The sequence below is a fragment of the Topomyia yanbarensis genome, chromosome 1 (assembly GCF_030247195.1).
Source record: "Topomyia yanbarensis strain Yona2022 chromosome 1, ASM3024719v1, whole genome shotgun sequence".
NCBI classification, from domain to species: domain Eukaryota; kingdom Metazoa; phylum Arthropoda; class Insecta; order Diptera; family Culicidae; genus Topomyia; species Topomyia yanbarensis.
The window spans coordinates 175,662,714-175,678,825 of NC_080670.1; the positions used below are offsets into that span (position 1 = coordinate 175,662,714).

The 16,112-nt window shown below is 41.2% G+C and overlaps 1 protein-coding gene across 2 annotated transcripts in view; it reads left to right on the plus strand.

Moving 5' to 3' along the window:
* Positions 1–2,089: 2,089 nt before the first annotated feature.
* The window catches only part of LOC131682195 (uncharacterized), a 75,670-nt gene continuing 61,647 nt past the window's right edge, over positions 2,090–16,112 (plus strand). Inside the window, exons 1-2 of one of the 2 annotated variants that reach the window (XM_058963523.1) lie at positions 2,090–2,528; positions 2,911–3,260. The gene's annotated coding sequence lies outside the window, so the exon portion shown is untranslated. The remainder of the gene's footprint in view (positions 2,529–2,910; positions 3,261–16,112) is intronic. The other variant, XM_058963516.1, reaches the window with a different exon arrangement.

The following is a 16,112-nucleotide window of genomic DNA, read 5'->3' on the forward strand; positions in this document are numbered from 1 at the left end:
AAGGTAATATACCGTATAACGGTATCCAGACGACACACAAGATAATATACACTGCCACTGCTCTGTTGGTCGAATAATGGTTATTTACGCACACACAAACACAAACGAAAAAGATGGCAAAACCTCTAAGCGGTAGAGAATGCACAAGACAATTACGTAACGCAAAAATTGCGCAAAATTGACTCCCCCTCCGCCCAAACAACAAATTTGTAACAAATTGTCGCAAATTTCTCTATCCCCCCTCCCCTATTACTTAACAAATTCTTCAAAAAAAAATATTTTTCTTTTGTATAAACATGTTACGTAACGTTCTAGCTTACTCCCCCTCCCCCATATGTCACAACATGTCACAAATTGCCCCCCTCCCCCAAAAGCGTTACGTAATTTATGAATGGTCCCTTAGCATGCTTTGCACTATACTTTATTTCGCTACACTGCATGAACTGGAAAGAACGTCCAAACGATCCGAGAGTCGCTGTACGAAATGATAGTGTAATATTTTGAACGTTAGTCACATTACACATTGAAAAAAATCACACCATGGTTACACTAATCAATTGGAAAATGTTCACCAATTTTGTTTTAAACTTTGATATTTTTATTCTTTTTTAACGCGAATTTTTATTTATTGAAAAATATAGCGTGTTTATTCAGTGCATATTTTTTGTCAAATGTAGAAATTCAACCTGCAACTTATTCTCGAATCGCTTAACAGTACAAATGGCTTTCTCGAACGATATATTTTAGGAAATAGTGTATGTAAAAACTCATTCGCCCTTTTTTAAAAATACTGTTGAGTCAAATTAGGAAATACTTAGGGCCACGCTTAGCTTTGTTAGTTCACGATTTTTGACATAAATTTATCAATCTTGGTAGAATACCCGTGTCCGCGGACTTTGACGCTATGCTAACAAGGAAACAAACAAAGCGATTTTCTTCTACGCCAAACGATGATTCTGATCAAAACATTTTTCGTTCCCATAGCTTACTTCTGACCTCGGAAACCTCATCACCTCCGATCTTTTTCACAACTTGTATCATGACCCGCTAATTAAATTCTCATGCACAGGCTTTTCAACAGCGTACAACCATCATCAACAGACGACTTCATTTAATTCCACGTTAACTTCACGTTCCGTCCATCGCATCGCGTACAAACCGGCCCATAAAAGCAAATAAATGACCAAATTTTGTATAGGGGATCTACGTGTACAATCGTCGCCACGGTCAGAGACAAGTAGGCCCATTTTGTACCATCATCATCATCATCATCACCATCGACAGAACAAGTGGTTTTTGTTTCAAAGACGCACACAGCCTGCGGGTTCTATAAATTGCTTGGCTTTGGCTTCTAGTGGTTCTGGCACTGCTGGTATGCTGTGGCAGGTACCCCCCCCCCCCAGCAGTAGTTGCCCTTGACTTATAAAGTGATTTGAAAGAAAACAGCGACTGGCGTGCGAATCGATCACGTCAGGTTGCTGCGATCGTAGAGGGCATTTCGAGGACAGACGCTCACATATTTTGGTGATTTTGTGCGTTAATCACAGTCTCTTAGCTAAGATGGAGGAAAAGTTAAGTGCAAACTCGTATTCGAGCTCTGCAGTTCAAGGCCCTCAACCAACATACCGCGAAAAAATAATCAAAGACACCCATTTCTTCCGACGCCTAATAAAACCTGTATCCACGGTGTGCAACTTTGATCGCCTCCACTAGTTGTTAGTGGCGCACGGGTACCTCTCACGAGAAGCATTCGCCTTCCCACAAGTCACCTGCAGTACTTCACTGGGATTTTTTTCTACTCTATGCGGTTGCCATCTTTGGATCCAGCGGTGTAGGCTTTTGCGGTACCTTGAGTATTTTACTACTTCTTCTTTCAAATATGTGTTATATTAAAGCGCTTAAATTTGTATTCGCAGATTAGCGAAGCAGTGCTGCTGCAACGCGAGAGTGAGAGTCGCAACACATCACGAGCGAGCACTCAGTAGGGGTGCCAATCAAAACCGCGCGCGCGGGCGCACTTGCGCTGCAACGGGAGTTTGCTGAGAAAAATGTGCGCGGACCCGATCTTAGTTTCCAGTATACTGTGGCTTTGAGCAGACACGAATCGCGACGTAACTGACTGCGGTCCGTGTGGCCTGCTTGGGTTCAGTGAGTAAACAATCGCGAAACGTGGAGGAAGTTTCGTCGTCTCGCGCTACACCTCAAAATAAATCTTTGGCGTCCTGTCTACCGTGAGTGACTATTTTTTTCGGTGATTGTTTTGAAAGATGGTTTGCGGGTTTTCCCGCTGCTTATGGTTTATTGAAACTTAAAGCATACACCGGTCGTCGGAATCAAGTGCACATCGGCGCCCCCTGGAGAGTACCGTGAAGAGGCCCGTCGCCACCTACTTACTTGTTTGTTTGTTGAATAGTCGTTGAAGACGAAAAATTGTGAAATCCGGTATAATCAAATGTGAAAATATTTCTGTTGTTGCGTGTTCGGTGGCGACAGACGTACGGAAACCTTCACGGGAACGTCAAGAGCCGGTGAGCCTTTTGCGGATTTGCAGCACACGTCGCCGGAGATATCGAATTTACACATTCTTGGACCCGAACCCGGACTGGATGACTATATCGGTTGGATGGACCTGAAGCGTACTAGTAGTGGCTGCCAATGGTAGCGAACGTGCCTAGAATTGGTGATTAATTTTCCTATCCGTCGTCGTCGTCGTCGGACGGCGACGGCAACGATAGCTTCGATATCTCGGTTTTGCTTTTTTTCTGCACTTTTCCGCGCACGAATAGTTTCGTTTTACCGGTGCTACCTACCGGTGCTAGATCGTATTGGTTTCAGTTCAGTGCCACCCGATCGGCCGTATGCAAAGTGGTGTACATTTTGTTGTTGTCCGCATGTGTTTATTTTTTTTAGGTTTCTATTCAGCCGATTTGGGACCTCAATTGTTGTAGGGGTAGAAGAAACCCGAAGAAACAGTTGTAAAAGTGATCATTAACATAGTTTTCTCGCCGATGCTATATGGTGAATACAGAAAGTGAAAATAGTGGTGAGCAAAGAAACAACGCTTAAAATCGAATTAAGATTTTTAGGGTGATCTGTGAGACGGAGAAGAAAAACCTAGGAAACTGAAGCCGCCCTAAATTAGCATTGACGCGCGGAAGGCAGCAAGCGGTGACATCGAAATCGGGGAGTACTGTCACAGTACAGCTGACGTTTCGAGTCGTGTAAAACGTGGACGCACTGCAGACTTCAAAGTTTTCGAGGTAAATTATAAATGCAGTCTTGAACACGTGGTGCCATTTTCACGTCCGTCATCTACCCTCTGTAATATAACGAATAAACTTAGAGATCTATATTAAAACACGATTAAGGTGAAACCAAACAGCATGAAAATCTCAATCATGAGTGTGCATAAATCATCTAAATGGGAAAAATTTCGGATTTGCTATTACTGGGTGCTGCTGCTGTCGGTTGTTGTTATTGTAACCGTTTGCGCTGGTTTGCCTTCCGCATCTCGCGGTTGTTTAATCTGCCTATTGTGGCGCACATTTCTCCACTTATTTATTAAAGTTGGTATGTGCGTTGCTAGCAGGAGAAGAAAATGAGGTACGCCGCGCAACCGGGTAAAATATTACGTATATTGGTGTAATTACCTGACACAACTCTAAGGGTATAGGGGAGGTGGGAGTTCCTCAACTCCTAGCTACGTATATGCAAGAGGGAAGTAGTTTTTGCCGAACATGATGTTACTTAACTAGGTTGCGGTAAGTTGGCCAGGAGAGTGCTTTTCCGGTGCTGGTGCTTAAACAAGTGAAGGATCGGGTAAAATTTGGGATAGTTTCGTAGTTGGCAATGACGGTTTCGCTCTACTTTGTTTGAAGCTGCGACGAGAGACGAAACCCTATTCATGTGTCAATTATGGGTTCTTGTAACCTCGAAGCGTGAGAACGTCTAGTCCATATACTGTTGGCGCAAAAGTAAAAGAATGATTTGAACACAAATAGTAGCAAGATTTGGCATTTGATTGTAGGTATTCGAGACACTGGTATGTCACCGATCAAGAGTCGTTTTAGAAGTGTTTCTGTGAACTTAGCAGGTCTTTATGGCTTGGTTTGTTTCAAAGTATTTAAAGATTAAAAGAGATTCGATGTTGAAAATTTTCAATATTTTTTCATTATACGAGGTTGTTCACAATGCTCTGATTTAAATCTGTTTGTTGAACTGTTAAAAATCTATCTACCCAAGTAATCATAAGCATTAAGCCATTGCAGTTCTATATTGGGTAGAAATTAGAACTGATACTACATAACAACTTTACTTTAGCATTACAATTAAATCAAGCTCTATATTCGCACTGCAAATCCCTAAATATACAGATAAAATGACAGCTTTATATTCGTATATAAAGCTGATGCAATGCATACAACCCTCACGAAGGTTTAAGGCATGCTGCAATGCTGTACAGATAATATAATTGACTTGGGTAGAACACAGCATTCCTGATGTGATCTTTTACCAATCTACTCTAAGTATACGTATATCGTTCACAAATATTGTATCGATTTTCCATTTGTGTTTCGCATTGTGCACATTTTAAATCTGTTCCAATAGAGTACTCGTAAAATGTGGAATTTGCGTTTCGGTTTCGTCTCATCAGAATCCGACACTGAATGACCGGACTAAGCTAGCGCTGGATTAACGCTAGTTCCAAAAAAAACAAAAACACTATTGACGTCGTTTCTGAGCAAACAGCTGGTCCTGCGTAATGTTCCGCAAGAAAAGGAGTTCTGATTAAGCCGATGAGAATTAATTAATTCGAAACTCAGTTATCCGGCGCTAGCTTGGTCCAGTCACTAAGTTAGTGTCGAATTCTGATGAGACGCAAATTTCATATTAACTAATTTTGTTATAGGTTTTGTGCTCTTCAAGCGCAAAGATGGTTTTCAACAATTTTCTTCTTAATGGAGAAAAAAAGTTGCACATCAAGGCAGTCTTCCTGTGCACACACCTGAAATGGCCAAAACTGACATTTATGGTGATGGTCAAGTACATTCAAATGTCTTTGTCTAAGAGCGGCTGTAAAGCTCTAAAGCTCATAAAAACGTCGATGACCTTCCGGATAGTGGTTCAGCAGGCAATGGGATTAAAAAGAACTTTATGTGAACCGTGGGCTGGTTCAGCAAAAAACTTTATTACTGGCTATCAGAAGTCAACTCGCTGCAAGAAACGACAACTGGATGCTGCAGTATGGTATTAATTGTATACACTGCATCTAGGAAACTGGAAAATGACACTAATTCAGCTGAAAACCGATGCAAAGCACAAGCTTAGAAGCAGACTTGTCTTCAATTTATAGTTGCTTCTGCGACAAACTCGATGATTTGGGCATCGATTCCCATCGAATACGATGGCAATTCGGTGGAAAGTATGCGTCGCAGATGTCAAGCGGTACTAGAATTCTGTTTTCAACGAAGGTTCGAAGCAGAGTTAAAAATAATCGAATCTCTTTTTTGACTGCTGAAAATGAACCTGATGCGACGCGCGGTGAATAGAAAAAATATTCATTTAAATATCCATGTTATTCATTCAGTTGAATATCGTACAATATATTCATTTCATTAATTATCTAGGAAAATGTTTTCAAAAGCCGGTAAAGCATATGAAACAATAATCATCGTCGCTTACATTGTGCCAGGGCCTACTTCGATGCGTTTGATTTGTTGCTGCACGGTCGCTTTGTGTAATAATCGAAGACGAATGAAAATCTGCATGGATGAATGGGCGGCTTGTTCGTTTGACGTTTTCAGCTGCGTCACTGAATATTGAAAATGAATGCGGCTGAATATGATCAATTTTCATTCAATGAATTTGAATACTTTTAACTCTGGTTCGAAGTCAAATTTTTTCCTCGCGCTCTAAAAAAAAATAGCTAAGTGCAGGCATCGTAATTCTCTCTCACTCACGCGAGAAGAAGCTTATCCGATGTCCAACTTTTCCGAGATAAGATGAGTCGCAAAATTCTCCGTCTCCACAATTATTCTCCAATAGCGCGAGAATAATTTTTCGGATAAAATTTATTTGTTTTTTTTTCCTTCTCACCGGAGAAGTTGATAATATTTTAATTTCGTAGAAATCAATAAAAGCGTCAAAATATACACTTAATCTCGAAGAAAAGCGGCAAAGAAGTACGACAGACTTGTTTTTTTTTACGTGTTTTGGAGTAGCGACAGCGAGGCAGCGAGCGCAAAAAGGATACCGTGATAAACTCATTCGCTCATTCTCAGGCAGCTTTCTTTATCCGGAGAAATAACGCGTTGTATTTATCCGGCGAAATTGTGTGAGTGCCAATAACTTTTCGTGTGAAAATGTGAGTTTTTATTGTCGCAGTAGCAACTTATCTGGACGCATTTACTCATATGAGCGATAAATGCAATGCCTGCTCAGGATTCATCTGTCCAGGAAGCTGTCTGAAATATGTCTTGACGTAGGTTTCGTCGTCCATTAATCACTATCTACTGAGCAACCAATAACAACTGTATAATAAGCATTAAAAGTTAAACAAACGATGACTGTACCCAGCATTTATAAACCAATATGCCCTGGATACAAATATCAAAAAACATTTCGCAAACATAACTCACGAGACAAAAAAAATCTAAATCCGATCGAAAACCACAAAACCAACGCTTTGATGATGACGAAGAACTGCAGACGCTATTGGATGATGCTGAAAAAGCTTCAATGGCCAACCAAGGGATCTCCACGCGCACTGCAAAACTGTGTACGTAGGTACAATAACCCAACGACGATTTTTCTTTATTTGTTCTCCCTTGAATGTAAAAAATCTATGGCTTCGATAGACTTACATCTAGGTTTATTGAATTAACGGATTGGAAAAAAAACAAATGTCTTGAAATAGCATTTCAGTCAGAGTTTCTTCGAATGACCGTTAAGCATTAATGTTTTTTTTTCATTTCGTTTATTGGACGTGATCCGATGCCGGACCTTAACTTTTCATTCATTTACAATCATATTTATTGCATGCCCGTCGCCACTTTGCCAGTGCGCGTGGAGATTCTTTTTCGCGGCGATGAAACGTATTCAGTATCACAGGATAACGCCTAAGAGTCCTTTGAGCCGTTTTCCTAGTCTTCAGACTGGCCCCAAGTTGGTGTCAGTTACTGACGAGTAGAATACGAAAAAATCCAATGTTTCTAAGCTAGGTGTTGTGCTCGTCTGTACAAAAAACTTATGTTTAGACTAAATTGGCATAGCTCCAAGCGATGGGCTTTCAAACGGAAAGATAAAGAGTTCGTGTTCGCTTTCTCGTCAGCAATACAGAGCTTCTGTGCTTGCGGCTATACCACAGACTAACAGACATAACACTTAAAAATTAAGCTTCGTCCGCTTTAACGGTCATTTTAAATATATTTGTAGTTGGGACTGTGGCCACATTTTGAAATTATGGCGCCACTGTCATATGAACAAGCATACGGGGGATAGACCACTAGTGAAAAATTGCTCCCAAACCTGAGGGGTAACCTACCAGTAAATGAGTGTTTGGGACCGTGAATAAAAGGTGGAGCTAGTGTTCTGGGAAAATTGTCGGATCGATGTTTTTTGAGAGAATTCCCTCATAGTGTTATGTCTGTTAGTCTGTGGCTATACGAGACATCATTCGGGATCAGCCTGTTGCTTTAGGCGTTCACATATTATGTTATGTAATTTGGCGTCTAACACCAATTTGGTGTTAGTTTGGATTTATCACCCAGGATGTCTACGTAGGATGCTTAGGTTTGTTTTTTTTTGTTCGGTGGATTGCAGTCTTTAACCCATATACCATATTAACCATATATTAAACCATATTGTATTGTATTGTATTATAAATTGCCAAAGTAAAGACCAAAGAGGTGCCAGAAGACTACGTCAGTGTCATTCATTTGAATTCACAATAAATGGTATTATTAAAAGATGTGTCACAGATAACAGACGTTTAGACTAGAACAAAAGTTTCTTAAAAACCTGTGTAAAGTTTCAAATTGATAAACGTTGAAAATTAGTGTTTTACTATTGCCAAAGTAAAATTATCGTCGTCTAGCAGTCAAGATAGGTGATTGTGTATCCGAATAGTTCTTCGCTTCATCTGGTATTCCGCAAGGCAGCCACCTCGATCCATTGATTTTTCTCCTGTATTTTAACGACGTCAATTTTTATTTAGAAGGACAACGCTGACGACCTCAAGTTATACAACAGAATCCGGAATACTGATGACGTTTGCCACCTACAAACGTTTGCCAAACAGTTTTCATACGTCTGATTTATTCGGAATTTCAGTAGCGGGTATCCACACACGTCGAATAGAGCCCAAAGTCTGTTACCTGTGAATGTCCTCACAAGGGGATCATCAGAGTCACACCCGTCCTGAACAGACTTCTTTCATTCCTAATGGAAGAATCAACTTCAAGATTCACGCGATACAAACAGCCGAACAAGCAGACGATCCTTGTCGAAGAAATCGCACTTAAACGCAAAGCAGTCCCGCCAACGGTCTCACATCACGAGTTTGAAGAGACACACAATGTTGTCCAGTACAGTGCGATAGCCATTCAAAATCTTCGCTGACTAGAACAAAAGGTCATTGAAATAGCAAACCCGGTTCTGTAGTATCCACACATGACAAGTTCGAACCGATTACTACACCATCGATTTCAACTTTATGAGCGGGTATGTAGACGCGGTAGTTCCCCATAGAAGGCGTGTCGTCCGTTACGTCATTTGTTTGCTTCAGATAGCATATCACAATTCTGAGCTTTGCTTGGGCGAAATTTCAAGATATCTGTCACAGCTGAGTATATTTACGTCAGTTCTTTCGATGTCTTCAGGATACTTAGCGGATTATCGTTGCCCCGAAAGAAGATCGGCTACGGACCGACTGTGTTCAATGTGTTTAATTTTAAACGGGGAGTTAGAGGCTTTGATGACTAATCTTGTTCAGCATCAATTTTCGAATCAGCAGGATCTTTTCAGAAGAGTTTGTTTATGCACGAACCTAGAGCCCGACGCAAAGTGGAAGAGATAGAAATGATGGGATATATAATAAACTGAAGACAAGTCACAGGTTCTTAAAGTAATAATGATGTCATCTATCTTCACTCGATGTATGATTGGATGCAACCGATTTTCTTAGCAAATAGCACGAAGAATGTGTAGAAACCTTAATCAGCAATAGATCATTAAATCATCAAAAAATATGGTTGGGTACTATCTGGGATAAATCCGAATCGTTGTTAATCACTCACTATGATCATCGGAATTGGTCCGGGTTCTTGGGTACCAGCGTCAAACACTATCCATTGGCCAATCACATCATCGCTTTCACTTCCGTGCGCGATCCTTTCATACTCGAGGTAATATTGGATTTTTTTCGAAATCAGCACAGCCGGTTTACAAAATGTTGACGGGAGCTTTCACATCCCACGCGTATGACTATTCAAACCATTGACAACAAACTGTCTCCAAATTCTATTCAGACTTGGTATTCCTCGGTGTTTGAATTAGTTTCCTTAATTTTTTTTTTTTTTTTTCAAAATGTTAGTAGTAACCGAGAACTGAATTTTGCAGGTGAAATAACGTAACATGTTGCGAAAACGCGTCCAGTTTCACCCAAAGCCTACTTGTTTTTTTTCGTATGATGCAACAATCGCGGTAGTGTCAAATTGAGGTTTACGTTTCTATCTTGTGTCACACAAAAAATGCACTCACGATACAAATCGCGCACGTCTTCTCTAGCAGCTCCAAAAAAGTTTCATGCAAAACATAACTCTGCAATATCATTGTAGACCAGTGATCGAATCGGTGATAGGAAGGCAAGTTATCAGAACACTTTTAAAAGGACAATATTTGAAAGCTGTGAAAATTCAGTCCACGATGTCAGAAAATTTCATTAATCCATTACTGGACTGAGTGTCTGTTTGAAAAAAGGGACCATTTGTGGTTTCTAGTGTCCCTGGAAGTGGTGGGTACTTCTTGTTGGAATTAAAATTTTCAAGTTTGGGAGAAGCTTGCTTCGGCTTTAAGGCCGCACTTCTGTTGAATTTATTAGATGCATTAGATTTACTTCAAAAATCATCCTCATGCACTGCACCGCATTTGGTGCACAGTTTCTTATTGCACAATAGGTGGCTGTGTGGCCCAACTGCTTGCAATCGATGCAGTTCCTGACCCGCTGTTGTAATAGGCCAACAAGGAGTCGAACCCTATCCAGGTCGACAGTTAAAACTCGGTGGGAGTAATCCAAAACGAGTCTGTGGGAAAGTACAGACAACGGATCTTCACACGTCAGATGCCGGTCGGCGACTACCCCATCTATCTAACCTACCTTTGCAGGTACTTATGGTAATCTGCTCTAAGATAGCTGGTCAATCCATGTGACCTCGCAAAGTATCAGCAACGAACAAAGCCCTTGCTGTATGCCTCCGAACAAGCAGGAGCTCCAAATTAAACAGCTGGCACCGGCTTTCGTAAGTAGACAGACGGACGCGATATCTTCACGGCAACCTACGAAGCGCAAAACGTAAAAAGCGTTATTGTACGAACTCAATTATCTCAATACACCGTTGTTATAGTTTGGACTCCAAACTTCACAGCAATACTCCTGGATTTACTGCGAAAAAGAGCAATACAGTGAGACAATAACTATCGGTAAAATTTTTGGCTATCCGGAAGATGCATCCCAGCATTCCAGATGCTTTGCTAACTGTAAAGCAGACGTACTGGTTAAACGTATGTTGCGAATCTAATATCTCGCCTAGATCTTCCACATAACTAACACGTTCCATATCAGTATACAGTAGACGGTAGTTAAAACAAACCGGGTCTTTCTTCGTAGGAATGAAATCACCGATCACTTCTTGGGATTTACACACACGCGGTTCGTGTGACACCAATCAGCAAAGGTTTCAAACTGTTTTTGTAGTAATCTACCAAGCACAGTAGAGCAGCTGAGAACGCCAGCGAAGGACAGGCCTGGGGTACTCAGAACGAGATGGATCTCGTTGAAGTAAAGCAAAAACATCAGCGGTACCAAGTGACTTCCTTGGGGTGCTACTGACAAGAAATAAATGTGGGTGCCTGACAATCTACAATGACAAACACTATTTCTCGATCTGGAAGGTAGGATCGAAACAACTGCAGCAAATTACCGTTGATTTTCAAAATTTGCGACGTTCCATACTCTCTGTTATGTAGGATGTTAGACATAGCAAATTAGTCGCAGTCGAACGCCTCACTTAGCTACTGCTTGCAGTGTTCCTGAAGAAGTTCACCAACTCGAACAACTTCGAGACAGCACTCAATGAAGTAATTCCACGGTAATTGTTGACGTCTCGTTTATTTCCCTTTTTGTGGATGCTCGCAGACTTCTAACAAGATGGAAAAATGCCACTGGCAATAGATACTCTAAAGATGTGAAGAAGCAGAGTCACTAAAACGTCGATGTGTCTTTTCAAAAGTACTGTTGGGAAACTGTTGGGTTCCGAATTGAAAGACGATTTCAGCCGAGAAAAAGCTCTGATGGTAATCATCGTTTCATTGACATCGATTGCGCTTAGAGTTTGGCTCACGACCGCAGTTTAATCAACTGTTAAGGCCTCATATGTGGATATATTCGAAAATTTCTCCGAAAAAAAGTCTGGTATGTGCTGCCACCTGCCATTGAAAGTCGTAGATGACTGCAGTCCGGATTGCTGATATCGAAAAAAACAATCTTGAATAGATCCTTTATAAGCATGGTTGAGACTGGCGTAATTGTGGGATTTTGCTTGGTAAACCTCCGCAGAGCAGCTCTCTTGATGAACTTCAGCCGTCGCATCGTGCGCGTTTGCCAAGGAGGACCGGTTTATTGGCGATGAACTTTATTCGGGATGTGTCTGTCAATAACATAGCCCAAAACGTTGGAAAATGTTTGAACTGCGTTATCGACATCTTCGAGGTTAGCCAATCGAGAGTGGAGAAAAGGTTTGCGATACTGCGATGATCAGCTTTGTGGAAGTCGTACGAGACGAGGGCCGGAGAAACATTGTAATTGTGCGCCAGGGTGCGATCGATCGTGCCGATCAATGGAGGATGCTGGTTTCACTAGAGGAGAGGGAGCCATCACTACTGATGTAGCAGAAACCTGATCGCTGATGAAACAAAGATCAGAGTGGCTATTATTCTCGTTGACAATAGGATTAATTTGTAGTAATTTGTGGCTGAACAGCAGCTGTCAAAAATCTCCACAGCTCCTGAGTGAAGAATGAAGTGATCGAATTCTCGATTTAGCATCTTCGAGGATAGTAGAAACAGACGCACAACACACACAAGGGCAACGTACGGTCACCAAGCTCAATTACTGTCCAGACCTGCTCGACACAATCCTAGCAAGTCATCAACTCGTGCCCTCAAGCTGCAATTAACTGCTACTAATTCACCACCCCCAGTTGATTTTTGGCTATTTCTAGGGATCTGGTCGCAACGAACACTTGACTGGAAACCGTGCCATCGTTCAACCACGTTTCGATGAAGATGATGATATTGAAACTATTATCGGAGACTGCAAGGCGATGTTCCTCAACGGTTGAATTGATACCACCAACGTTTTGGTAGTATAGTAGCAGCTTGTCTCGTCGTTAACCAAAGCTGGAAACCTTTGAGGCAATGAAGAGCTAACAAATGCATTATACTTGCTTGCTGTAGGTTTGCGGAATATTCCTCGTTCCAACCCCACCACAGGACCGGGTCGGCAGCTTGTCGCCGGGTGAAAGTGCTCGACTGTGATCGGGGGACTACCCAGTTAAACTCATTCCGGAACCAGTTCGGATTTCTGAATGGAATCATTATGGATTCCAAATCAAATGCAACAACCGATTCCGACTAAGAATCGGTTGTTGCATTTGATTTGGAATCCATACTGATTCCATTCACGATTCTAAGTCTACTAAGGTCAACTAGGGGGGAGGGGGGGGGGGGTCTAAAATTTCGGTCTACGTGGTTTATGAACGGTCCATATCCTGTCTTTGCTGGTCGAAGTTAATTTCGCGAGCAATTGAAACTGTCAATCCGCCTTCTTACCGCGTGAGAAATACTTTCCACCACTCGTCTACAGATGGCGAACTGAGTGCATTGTGTGAAATTTAATGGATGAATTCGCAGTGATGTTAACAATATCAAGAGATAAACGAATAATCACAATAGAAAATATTTGGGCTCTCGCATTAATTTCACAAACCAACACAAAACGAAGCAGGAGTCGGGTACGGTGAACAAATATGTTCGACTTCAACAGTTGAGTTTTCCCTTGATTCATTCTGGTCGTAATGTAAACAAATCGAAATGGTACCGGTTGAGCTTGAGCTTGTGCGACCACCCCTGGCTGCTACTCCGTTATCGATCGGGACTAGCTGAAGCTGCACAGGGAATCAGTAGATAATTATGCTTGGGATTAGCGAAACATCTTTCAATGTGCAACTCCTGATAATCCTAAAGTGTTTCTGATCAATACCGGCGCCGGCCAGGCCCGAACGTAGATCGCGGAAGGAAAGGGAAGGAATAGTTAGTCCGATACTTGCTTTTGCTAGAGGCCGTATATACTACAGCGCACTCCACAAGTATCACGGGAGGAGGATATTTTTGTTAGTAGAGTATAGAAGTTGGATATACTTCTTCTTTATCGACGCCACAGATGTGATTCCACTACCTGGACTAGATATCGATCCACCAATTTCATGGACCGGGGACCAACGGCTTTACTTCCCTTCCGAAGGAAGACGTGACCACAGATTTTTTCTCCTCAGAAAAATCTCAACGAGCTCGGCTGGAATTGAACCCAAGCCAACTGGAATGAGTGGCGGTCACGCTTACCACGCAACCACCGGCGCCGTCGAAATCGAAATGGTACCGGTTGTGGACCAAACTCTGGACACTACCAATGCTGATGAAACGATAAATATCATAGCTTTTGCTTGGTTTAAATCATCTTTCAATCCTGGACTTATCGGGTTTCTTCCACAATCTTTGAAAAGTCACATCAACGTTTTGTTGCCTTCTCTTATTCGTATCCCTCGAGGATCTCTTGTCAGTGGCAACTGGAAATCCGCGGACATGTTTCCAGTGCATAAATTATTTATTTATTTATTTATTATTGAGGATTTAACTTCGAGGGTTATTCGCCTTTTTGAAAATAATATATATTCTACCTATGGTATGTGCATAGAGTTCTTTGTATGTACTTAATACCTTGAGATGATCTGCCCTCGAACGTCAAGTGACAAAGTATAGGTTGATTCAGCCGCATTCGTACAACCCGAACACCGTTGAGAATGACAGGGAAAATGTTTCTGCGAGTGTCGTTTGTGATAGATTCTACTTCTCCATACATCGACATGATTCTTTTAATATAATCCGTGCTTGTACACGGGCTAAATCGTGTAGGCGAATTTTCGTCGGATCAAGGTCCATATGCACGGGAATCTTGGTTTCGACGTTTTCATATTCGACGTCGTGTTGAATGTTCTTCTTCGTTACGAAGCTTTCTGCCTCGGCTAAGGAGTTACCACAATAGATCTAAATACTGGTCGCAGTGGTTCGTCACCAACAAAAAAAAAGAATTGAATGTAATTAGTACTACTTGTCTCATGTGATGTAGTTATATATGTGACACTTCTGTAAGCAGAAGTTAAACTTTCACCATGTCCAACTAGTCTGCCACGCACACTGTAGTTCTAAGACGGGTCTGCAAAAAATCAATCGCGATTGTGTTCTCCTGTAGTGGGTGAATTTTATTTTCTAGTTCACTCATTTCACTTGCAGTGGAGGGTAACGGGACCTTGCTGTTCGATAATATTCAGATGCACGCTACAGCAGAGCGTAGCGGGTATTATTTTTTTGCTTGCGTGCTGCTCACAGGCAATGCGTTTTTTGTACGAGATGAGGAAGCAGACTGACCAGAACATAAAAAGGGTAATAAGCGAGACGTCAATAACTATCGTGAAAGAACTTCATTGAGTGCTGTTTCAAAGTTGTTCGAGCTGGTTATTATAGAAACTCTTAAAGATCCTTGCCAGCAATATTTTGGTGTTGATCAACATGGTTTCACGGCTTGACGTTTGAGAGCGACTAACATTCATATCCTCAAATATCCAACATAATAAAGAGTATGGAATGTCGCAATCAATTTGATGTTATTCGCACTAACCAATCTGTCGCTTTTGTTAAATATAGATATAATTGACATTTGGAATCTCTTTTTTGTAGTTGTTTCGATCCTACCTCACAGATCGAGGAATAGTGATTGCCAGGTACCAGTATTTACTTCAACGTTAACAAATTCCCCAAGGAAGTCACCTCGAACTGTTGATTTTTCTGCTGTACTTCAATGATGTACATCTAATGCTGAAGACTGCAGGGCTGTCATTCGCGAATGATCTGTACGTATCCTGTCTATTTCGCTCAATTGAAGATTGGAGATTTCTCCAACATCAGCGTCCAGTTTTTATTGATTGGTATTGAAAGAAGCACATGTGTGTAAATCTGAATAAATGCTAGGTGATCCCAGTTGATTTTCACAGTCTGCAGTAATTGAACACGATTTTTTTAATACAGAGATCTGCCAGACACATTCGAGTGGACAGATTCGTCAAATTGATTTTTTTCATCAGCGGTAATCGGGGTCCCCTTACGACTGTCCTGGGTTTTTACTCGTCGACCCTAGATAAGTTAATCACACAAATAAAAGACACCGAAAAGAAAAACAGTACATCTGTTTTCATAAAAAAATTATTGTATTATCAATATGTTTCATTATAGACGAATTTCGCGCTAAATCGCATTCAGAGTTGGCAGCACACTCTCAGATTTGAATTAAACTTTCTGTACATGAGAACTTTGTCACAAAAAGCCACTTTGCATACTTTGTTTTTCCAAAAATGATCTAGACTGTCTTTTGAAGAGGGTCAAACTTTTTTACCAATTTAATTCAAACGGTTATAGTCTAAAAATGACAAATCCTACAAAACAGTGTTGTAGGAGTGATTTGCACAAAATTAGTTAAATTTTTGAATGAGAATATTGAAAAAATT